This window comes from Rhea americana, unplaced genomic scaffold (assembly GCF_003343005.1).
Source record: "Rhea americana isolate MKP2758 unplaced genomic scaffold, rheAme1 scaffold_21, whole genome shotgun sequence".
Taxonomy (NCBI): Eukaryota; Metazoa; Chordata; class Aves; order Rheiformes; family Rheidae; genus Rhea; species Rhea americana.
The window spans coordinates 4,719,223-4,728,468 of NW_028186258.1; positions in this window are offsets into that span (position 1 = coordinate 4,719,223).

Genomic DNA, 9,246 nt, shown 5'->3' on the forward strand with positions numbered 1-9,246 from the left:
ATTATTTTCATCTTCCAGAAAAACACAAAACTAAAATATTATTTTTGTTTTTTGTTTTAACTAGGTTGATGCTGATTTACTCAGTAAGCGCCATAGCAGCTGGCATCTCACAGCCAAGCTTGAAAATGATCCGCCGTGCCCCCGAGAGCTCAGCTCGCCGGCACGAGCCTTGCGCTGCAGCCCCCCGCCGGCGTCTCCGGCACCCGCTGGACGCGACGAGCGGGCAGAGAACATTTAAGGATCCTGCAAGCCCCCGCCTCGGCCGGGCAGCAAGCAACAGCGGCGCTCCGCCACAGCAGGGAGAGCGCAGTACGAGGGGACGTGCTCTGAGGGCCTCGGGGCGGTACGGGGGTATCCGCCGGGAACGCCGGCTTTCCAGCAGCGTTGCGCACGAAACGCCCGCTCCTGCTCCCAGCAAAGTGGAGAGCGAAACTCCCACTAGCTGCCCCGGGAATCAGGCCCGCTGCATATTTTAAGAAATTAGATCAGCAGCTTTCAAAGTCTCTGTCGGGTTTTTAGGATGCTCCCTAATTAATTCAGAAGCAAATACATTATTTCTCAGGAGGCGAAAAGCAGGAATTATTTAAAAGCTGCCTTTAGGCAAACTACCAGGGAATAAGAAAAAATGTAACTACTGCTTATGTCAGATTTCCTTTTCCAGATCAAAATTCATCGCGTCAGCTCCTTTTCCTTGTTGTGCRTCTTTACGGGTGTAACGAGACCCCGGCGTGCGCTGCAAAAGAAGGGGCTGTTTCTCACCGCACCGCCGCTCCAGAGASCTGTGAGCCTTTCCCTGCGTCCTCGCTCCCCGAACAAATCTCTAAACGGCCTGTGGGAGAGGGCAGGCAGGCGCGAAAACGCCGAGCGAGGGCAGGGGGGAGAGGTGCCTCCGCTCAGCCCCGCGGCTCCTGCGCCCCGCAGCAACGCTCGGGCACGACGCGCCCCGCGGCGGGATGGCCGCTACGCGACGCTCAAGTCGGGCAGGGCTGGAAACCCCCGCAGCTCCTCCAGCTGACTTCTGCGTAAAGGAAAAATACGGGAATCCTTCTCCGGAGGACTTATTTTCTGGGTAGGTAAGGTTAGGGCTGGGGGGACAGCAGGGCCGCGGGCAGCGTCCCGCAGGCGCCTGGCGGCAGAGCTCGAGCGAGCCGAAGCGCCTCGCCTGCCCRAACCTGCAGCACCCCCGGCGCGCACCAGCGCTGCGCTTGGCCCGGAAGGMGGGTGAATGTTTTCAGAAACGACCGCTGGAACAGCAGAAGACCCCAAAGGCATTGAACAGCCAGGTCCTAGTGGAAATCAATAAAGCCAACTTCCATTTTACCCCTCCAGACAACCCAGCCGAGATGGAGAGCGATGGGACGACGCTCTCATGTTAATGCAGCCCATACCGGTAATTTAAAAAGCTTACTTAGTATTAGCTCCGGGTGTAAGAGGTTTGTGCTTCCTAATCCCAGCTAAGCCTTTTAAGAGACTCTGTTTTTCAATCGAAGGTTTTACAAGCGCGAGGGTGTTAGATCCTGCCCTGCGCGAAGGAGGAGGAGGGCCCGGGGCCGGCGAGCCCGGGGGCGGCGAGCCCAGCCAGCCCCGCGCCGCCCGGACAACGAACCGCAAAACGCCTCCGGCCCAAAGCGTTTCGCGTCCAGCAACGTTTCCTTCTAAGCCGCCGCGGAAGTGCTGCAGAGGCTCCGCGCCGGCGGGGCRCGGGGATCGTCGCGGGGCAGAAGCGCTGGCGAGGGCCTCGCCGCCGCCCGGCGCCTCTCCGCGTCCGCCGCCGCCTCCCGCTTTCTCCTCAGGGCGGGGGACTTGACCGGGATTTCTGCAAACCTTTAAACACTCAAGCTCGGCCTTAGCCAGATAGGTTCAAAAGCGCTCAGGAAACACCAGAGGGCTGGCTCGGCCGCCCGGTTTTTGGGATGCCCTCCGGGTCCCCGAGCACTGCGAACCGAGGCAGGGGAGTCGGTAACTCGCGCCCTTCCAGGCCGCGGCGCACGCCGCGCTCTCTGCCGGGGCCCGGCCGCTTCAGCCCCTCGGCGCTTTYGGCCGTCGGCTCCTTCGAAYGCTGACGGCAAGTTGAGCAGCTCGCTAGTGCTGCAGCTCGATGACTTTACTAATCCCTGTTTTTCCTCTCAACAACGGTGCCCAAGTTGTATTTGATGTGACAAGATATTCTCAGCATTTCTCCAGAGAGTGTTCTAGATCTGAACACCTTTGCTGGCTGGGCCTGAGACGGCCCTGAAGAACATGAAGGGCTGGGTCAGCACCGYGGAGGCGACGGGGGCATTACGGACTCTGGTGGGGCTTAGATCTCAAGCCTGCGTATACGGACGTACAAACCAGGTGCTGTGGGGCTTTCCCGAGACCTGAGTGACCTCGGCCAGGGACAGCCGGGCTGAGTGCCACCGGTCTGCAGCCTCGTGCAATCTGCTGGCCCCGAAGCAACCTCTGAAAGAGAAGCAGAGCTCCTYAGGAAAAGGAAAGAAAAAAAACCCACCGCGCAGGTAAAGCGCTGCGCAGCACACGCAGACCKGCACAGGCACCTTTCACACGTCCTCCCAGGTCACCCACAGAGTCTCGGAGAGCAAGGGAAAACCACCGGGCCAGGTAGCTTCCAGTTCTCCTCTTTCTAATACCAAGAAAGAAAGAAGAAAAAAGAAAGAGAAAATTGCATGCTGAAAGACCGTGATTTAGTCAATATTGTGGAAGTCTTGACATAGTCTACAGGAGATTCTGATGAGGCCATCKACTTATGATTGTTTTATAGCCTTTATAAAGTTCACTGCAAACTAATGCAAGCAAGGACTCATTTCTGTTACGTTCAAGAAACTGTTTACGTTGGCAGAAAACGTATCTCTTCAAAGCCTGTTAATGCAGCATTACAAAAGTCAGAACAGCCAGTTACTCAAACTGGAGCTCAAACCTGTTTACTTTGATGAAAGAAATGGTTAAGGGCAACAAAGGGTGCAGCAACATCTGACAGACCAGCACACTGAGCCCAGTTCTGCAAACGCTTCCTCCTGCGACGAGGCCAAAAACCTAAATAACCCAAATGACACTACCGTACACAGCAGCTCTGTTATTTCTAGCTGGAGTCAAGTATAAAACTGATCAGGCCATTTGTCAAGGTGCAGTCATGCAAAACACAGCGGGATAAGCTTAAAAGACACGTAAATAAATGACATTTCCATTAAGCTTTTCGGTTGCTCAAGCCTCACGCTGGCAGTCACAGGCTCTCCTGGGAGCGGTAGATAGCAGGGACACTTCAAGACGGTTTATTAGTATTTTATCTATTTCAGTCTCCCTTGGATGGCTTCTGGATGAGGCATGCCCTGGCCAGAGGCGCTTGGGTTGCCTCCAGGCTGGACGGCTGCGTCTGCGCGGCCGTGACTGCGCTGCTCCCAGCAGGCAGCCGGAGCGTCTCCGTCCCACGTTCCTGACGCCAGGACACCGCTCCCAGGCCGGGATGAGCGCGGCGCAGACATCCCAGCACGACGCATGGAGCCAGCCTGRATAGGAGGTGCCGGCGCTGAGCCAGAGCTAATAAGGCTGGCGAGACCCGAGCTGACTCCTGCAGGCACRAACGCCAGCAGCCGGGCCGGGTCCGGCGCTGCTCCGAAGCGCTGCCCTCGCCGGGGCCCTGGAGCACAGCGCACGGAGCGGTTCAGACCCAGCAGGGCTTTTYAGCAGCAGCTAGGCTAACATCTCACAGGGCGCTTGGGGCATTTTATGTTACTCTTCCCAGTACTCATACTGCCTCATTGCTTTCATGACCTGAGCTATCCCGGCCTCTAACATCTAATGGTGAGCTGGCRGTATTGGAAATTAACTTATACTGAAATTAAAATACTTGGATGAGTTACAGCCCATCCACAGTGCAACAGTTTTAGGCCTGATGGCCGGGCTATCACGACCATCTAGCCTGATTTCCTGAGGAACAGGGGTCACAGAATTTCCTGCAGCCGGGCGTCAGCTCAGCTCCCAGGGCCGTTGGTCAGCGAAGTGCAGGATGTGTGCTGTCCTCCCCTCCCCGCACAGCGGCCTGAGGAGCGCGGGCGAGCAGGGGAGGTCCTTCTGCCTACGGGATGACTTGYCTATCATGCACAGCCCAGATGGGTGCGGGGTGCTTGCACAGCATGTGGGGAGCCCCACGGGAGCTGCAGCAGGGCATCAGCCCCTGGAGCTGGCTCCCAGTTCTTGCAGCAGCTCCCTGTTGGCCGGTGGCTAAATCACTGAGTCCTGCCTCCATCTGTAATGAAATCAAGTGGAGTTTTGCTTAAGTAAGGGCTGAGTCAGTCATGAGTCAGGATTCATGGACTTGGCCCAAAACACACATACATTTGAAAATAATTGCCTTGAGTGCTTGGATAAGTTTTCAGCAACACTGGGGAGATGTGAACAATTTTGGTCCAGTAGGAAGATCAAAGCTTGCTGAAAACATCCATGCTGCCCAGCCTCATGGGCACTGTCCAGCACAACCACAGGAGCTGTTTGCTTCCCAGGGTGAGAACCTCAACCCATGGGTGTCAAAGAGTGAAATCACAGCTCCTCTTTGATGTATTTATTTGTATGGGTGGAGATTCCAGGTCATGCAATGAAATGGGATTACTCACACCCTTTTGTTCCCAAGGATTAAAGCCTTTATCTTCATATTCTCAGCAAGAATATCATAATGTTTTGGGAAATAAATTCTAAGATCTATACCAGTTATACACAACTGTTCTTTTGAATATATATGATATGTGGTTAGCCTTCAGGACAGAATACAGTGGCATAAGAGCAAACAGCTGAATTAATAGTAAAGGATGGAGTATTACTGTGAAGAACTGAGTAAGGTCTATCAGTATGGGCCCAGTCTTTTTTTTCCTCACTCCCACGGAGCATTCATCTCTTGTAATCATATGGGAAAACTGCACCAGTAAAATAATGTATTGTTAATATTTCTATGTTGATTCTTCTCTACCTGTGATATCCTGCCCTGGCTTGAACAGCCCCAGGCATATCCATTACACTCATCCAGTGGAGACAGTTCCTCATGGTTTGAAGGTAATGAGGACATCCATTAAAGCGTTTGCCTGCTTGGTACCACGTTCTTATCTTAAATGATGAGCATGACCCCAACATACAAAGTAGCTTTTGGAACAGGAAGAAAACTGAAGTTAACAGGTATTCTGCGATAATTATCTGTCTGCTTGCTCTCACATCTTGACAACTACGGAGTAAGTGAAAGTACTTTTCCCTTCCACAAGAACGGAGACAGCTGTGTTGCGTTTACTGGGGTAGGAGCATGAAGAAGGCAATTGYGGTGAAGAAGCTGACGTGCAGGAGCTTGTTGCGCTGTGGTAACTTGCCTGTAGGCCAGAGCCCGTCGTGTAAGCAAGACTCAGCACCAAAGCAGCTCTTGAACTGGGGAAGAAAACATATCACATTGGGCAAACAAAGCTACTGAACCTGCAGTGGTGGATTATAAAGCCAAACCCCAGTGTTACGCACTGAAACCGCGCTGTACCGTGTGGTAACCGACCGCTGGCCCTTGCGCACACAGCCGCCTTACCAGCCGAGACACGTTCCCGGGCCAAGATGGGGAAGGGCTCAGTGCCACACAGCAGAAGATCTGAGACAATGGAAAGGTGCTTCCCTTCAGGATGGGATAAATAGATATTTTTGTGGCAGCCCATTAGAAAACTGGCAAGTTTGCCTTCCGACTCAACRGTTTTTATCTTGGGTCTTCAATTAATTATTTGCTTCAGTGACATCTCGTTGTGATCTGTCAGCAAAAGAGAAAAGGTATGAGACACAGCAGCTATTAGGACTAATTATCACTATTTGCCTTCAGCAAGGATTGAGAAGCCACACACCGCAGCGCCAGGGGCTGTGCAGGACACACAGCAAGGAACCGCACGTCTCAAATCACACAGTTTTAAAACAGGTCTCATGGTATCTGTGAACTTCCCACTCATTTAGCAAACTACATCAGACCTTAATCACAGCTTCTGAGGGATTTTACCACATGGCAAATTCTCTTTTCATTCCTCCAGTCAAGTCACCGGGTGAAACTCCTGCATTCACTGCAAAAGACCATGCTGTCTGGTGCTCATGGTTGCAAGGCAAAGCATAAGAAGGCACCTCAACCACATCCTAAAGCAGAGACAGCAAATCTCAATTTTACTAAAGTTGTTAAGCTGTTTATATCTCATGACTTTGTGATGCTAGGTTCTTCTTCACCCCCCCCCCTTTTTTTTTTTTTTTTAATGTTTGAGCATGCTGGAAACTTAGTAAAATCCAGAACAAGTTAGAGAACACAGCTGAAGATAGACGGCCGAGTGACTGTGAGTAGTGAGAGCAGTACAGCATACAGCAGCCGTGCCACGAGCATTTCACTTACTACTCAGCACTTTGCATACATATCTAAGAGGACCTTAGTAARGGATTTCATGCTCTGTTCCTTCACTGGACAACCACAAATTGCACTCATCTGCCATCAGAGCAGACCACTGACCATAGGCTCAGAAAAAAATGCTTTCATGGAGAGCCCAGTGAGAGGCTCTTCCCATCCCAGCTTCACTTGGGTAATTGGTGTGACCCAGTTGTGACTGTGAGAGGGCCAAGGACTTGCAACAGATTTAAGCATATGCTTAAGACTGAGCACAAGAACAGCTTTGATGAAGTTCGGCACATTCAGGAGTGATTTCGCAGTYGGGCTGAACTCTGAGCTGCTCGACGCTTTTGCTGATTGCATCCGCCCCAGTAAAAGGACGGTTTCAATAACAAGTATGWAGTATCAGCTGGGCGTCACATGGAAGGGAAAGGTGAAGAGAAGAGAAAACAAGGAGGAAAGCTGGTTGCTAGGGCAAAACAAGGGACTGAAGAAAGACTTTCTGGCTCCTCCAGTAATTACAAAACCTCCCCAGCTCCCAGAAGGAAGAGCTCAAGTGAGTTGCCTGACATAGTCGGGACTCTAGTGCTCATAAAGGTCAGCCTGGCCACAGGAAAACACAGGCACAGCCAAATGCCGGGCATTTGTTTGGCTTTAAGAGTTGCTTACTGCTTTCAAAACTGCAAATGAAATGCAGCCCGAAGCGGGAGCACATCACGGCTTGAGCCTTCCCCAGCAGCACAGAGCAACGGGAGCCTGCCCTGCGCTAGCAGTGCCGAGGGGCAGCGCTCAGGCCAGGCCTGCCTCCCATCCCCTCACCTCTTCTCAAGCCCATCGCTCCAGCGGAGYGGCCGGGGCGCTGCTCGGCCGCAGGCTGGGGCCAGCCGCTCCGTGGGGGATCGCCACCCGTGGGGGCGGTGGGCCCGGGCACGGCATCCAGAGGGCCATACGGTTTCTACYAAAAAAAGGGAGCGCACAAATGCAGCCCTTCAGAAAACAGGCTGAAACACAAAAACCCACTAAGCAATGCCAGCAAGAGACGAGCATCTGCAGGAGATCTCACAGCTCTGCGTCTGTGTGTGCATGTGTATCCACCTACATAGCCATAAACACACACRCACGCACGCACAAAACCTTCCCGTCTCCCTTAGGGCATTTCATTGTTTCCTTCGTTCCCAGGCTGTAATCGGTTTTGCATTAAGTGGGATGTTAAGCATCTAACTGTCAAACGCTGATAAGCCATGGGAAATCTTACCRCAAGATAGGCATCAGCTGAACAGAGGTAGAGCGCCTCGGATGGCACGGTGAGATTTGCAGGTGAGCCGAGTGGATGCACTTTTGAATACCTGCAGAGCCAGCACACCAGAGACTGCGCTGCGCAGACGCTGCCGGCGGATGGGGACACACGCAGGAGCGAGCGAGCAGCCAGCACYGCTTGCCCCAAGCTCCCAGGTTTCCGTGGCACTGGCAGTTCACATCTGGACTGARGTCGTCAGCAGGAAAAGGCCTCGAACTTCGTGCATTTGGTGGAAGGGCAGTCATTTGTAGCTACAAATACCACRGCAGCTATAAATACCCCCAAGGCCMCATGCCGCACGCAGGTCAACATTGCCACCCAGAATTACGGTGTCACCAGCTACTCCAGGTCCTGGTCCATTGCTTTCACTATTAAAGTTCCTTAACTGCCAGCAAGCTGTGGAGCAACTTTGTCTGGAGCKGTGCAAGCCCAAGGGAGAGGAGAACTCGTCCCCGCGCCGGCCGGGAGCCCCGTCCCCGCGCCGGCGCAGCGCTGCCTCGCCCCGAGCCCGGGGCAGCGGAGGCACAGATGGGGGTCGGTGATACTAACGTGCTCCGAGCGCCGTTTGCTCGGCACGTCCTCCACGAGCGCCCGCGGGGCAGCTCCGCCACTCCCGCCTGCCGAGCGGGACAGGTAGAGGAAAGGCCCCGAAAAGGCCAGTAAGTTTGCTCACTTACTGGGAAGCAGAAGAGAGACGTACGCTGCAGCAGAGGTCTCRTGCTTTATCAGTCCTCCAAATCGCACGCTGCTATCGGAGCTCTGCCAGAGCCTGCTCCTACCCGTGATGTCTGCAAAGAAGCTYGGAGATAAGGGATTTAGTGGGGGCCTCTCTAGCTCAGCCAGACCACCAGAAAGCAGCCAGGAAGGCGGCAGAGCCCATACGGGGAGGGACCCGGAGCYGAGGGATGCTCCACCGGCCCCGGGGAGCCGGCCGTCGGGCCTCCGCATGGCACCGCCGGCGGGAGCGGGCTGAGGAGCCCCCCAGGCCTGTGACCCGGGAAAACCCTGCCCCAGGGAAGAGCCAGGWGCTTCTAACACACAAGCAAAACCTTAGACGGACAGCTCTGATAACTTTCTCCTGCTCTCTAGGGACCAGTTGGAATTTCTTTCCTGTACATAATCCTTTTCTTTTGATTTTATTACGTCTTAAAGATGGCCATTTTCATGTTCCTGAAATCTCCTGATTGAATAGGGTAAAACAACCCAACTGGCAACAAGTTCACTTCCAGTACTTTGGAAGCTGCCTTTCTTCCCTCACTTTCTTTTCTTCTCCCGTTTTTGCCGCWGAAGGTCCTGCCCGGAGCGCGAGTGGCTCCCGCGGTCTGCGCAAGTGCTCCAGCAGGCCCCCACGGCACCTCGGCTAGTGGGGCTAGTCCTAGGCGAAACACGCTTCCGGCAACTCCAGGTTGTGACTTTCGGTCATTTTTTGCACCTGCCCTAAACCAGCTCCAACCGTCTTTTTGATGAAGACACCACATTTCCCCAACAGCTTCGTGATCCAAAATGGATCAAATTTCGACACTGGGAGCTGTTTGAGCTCAGATCTGCTACGTGCTGCTTGCAATTACTGCGGGGATCT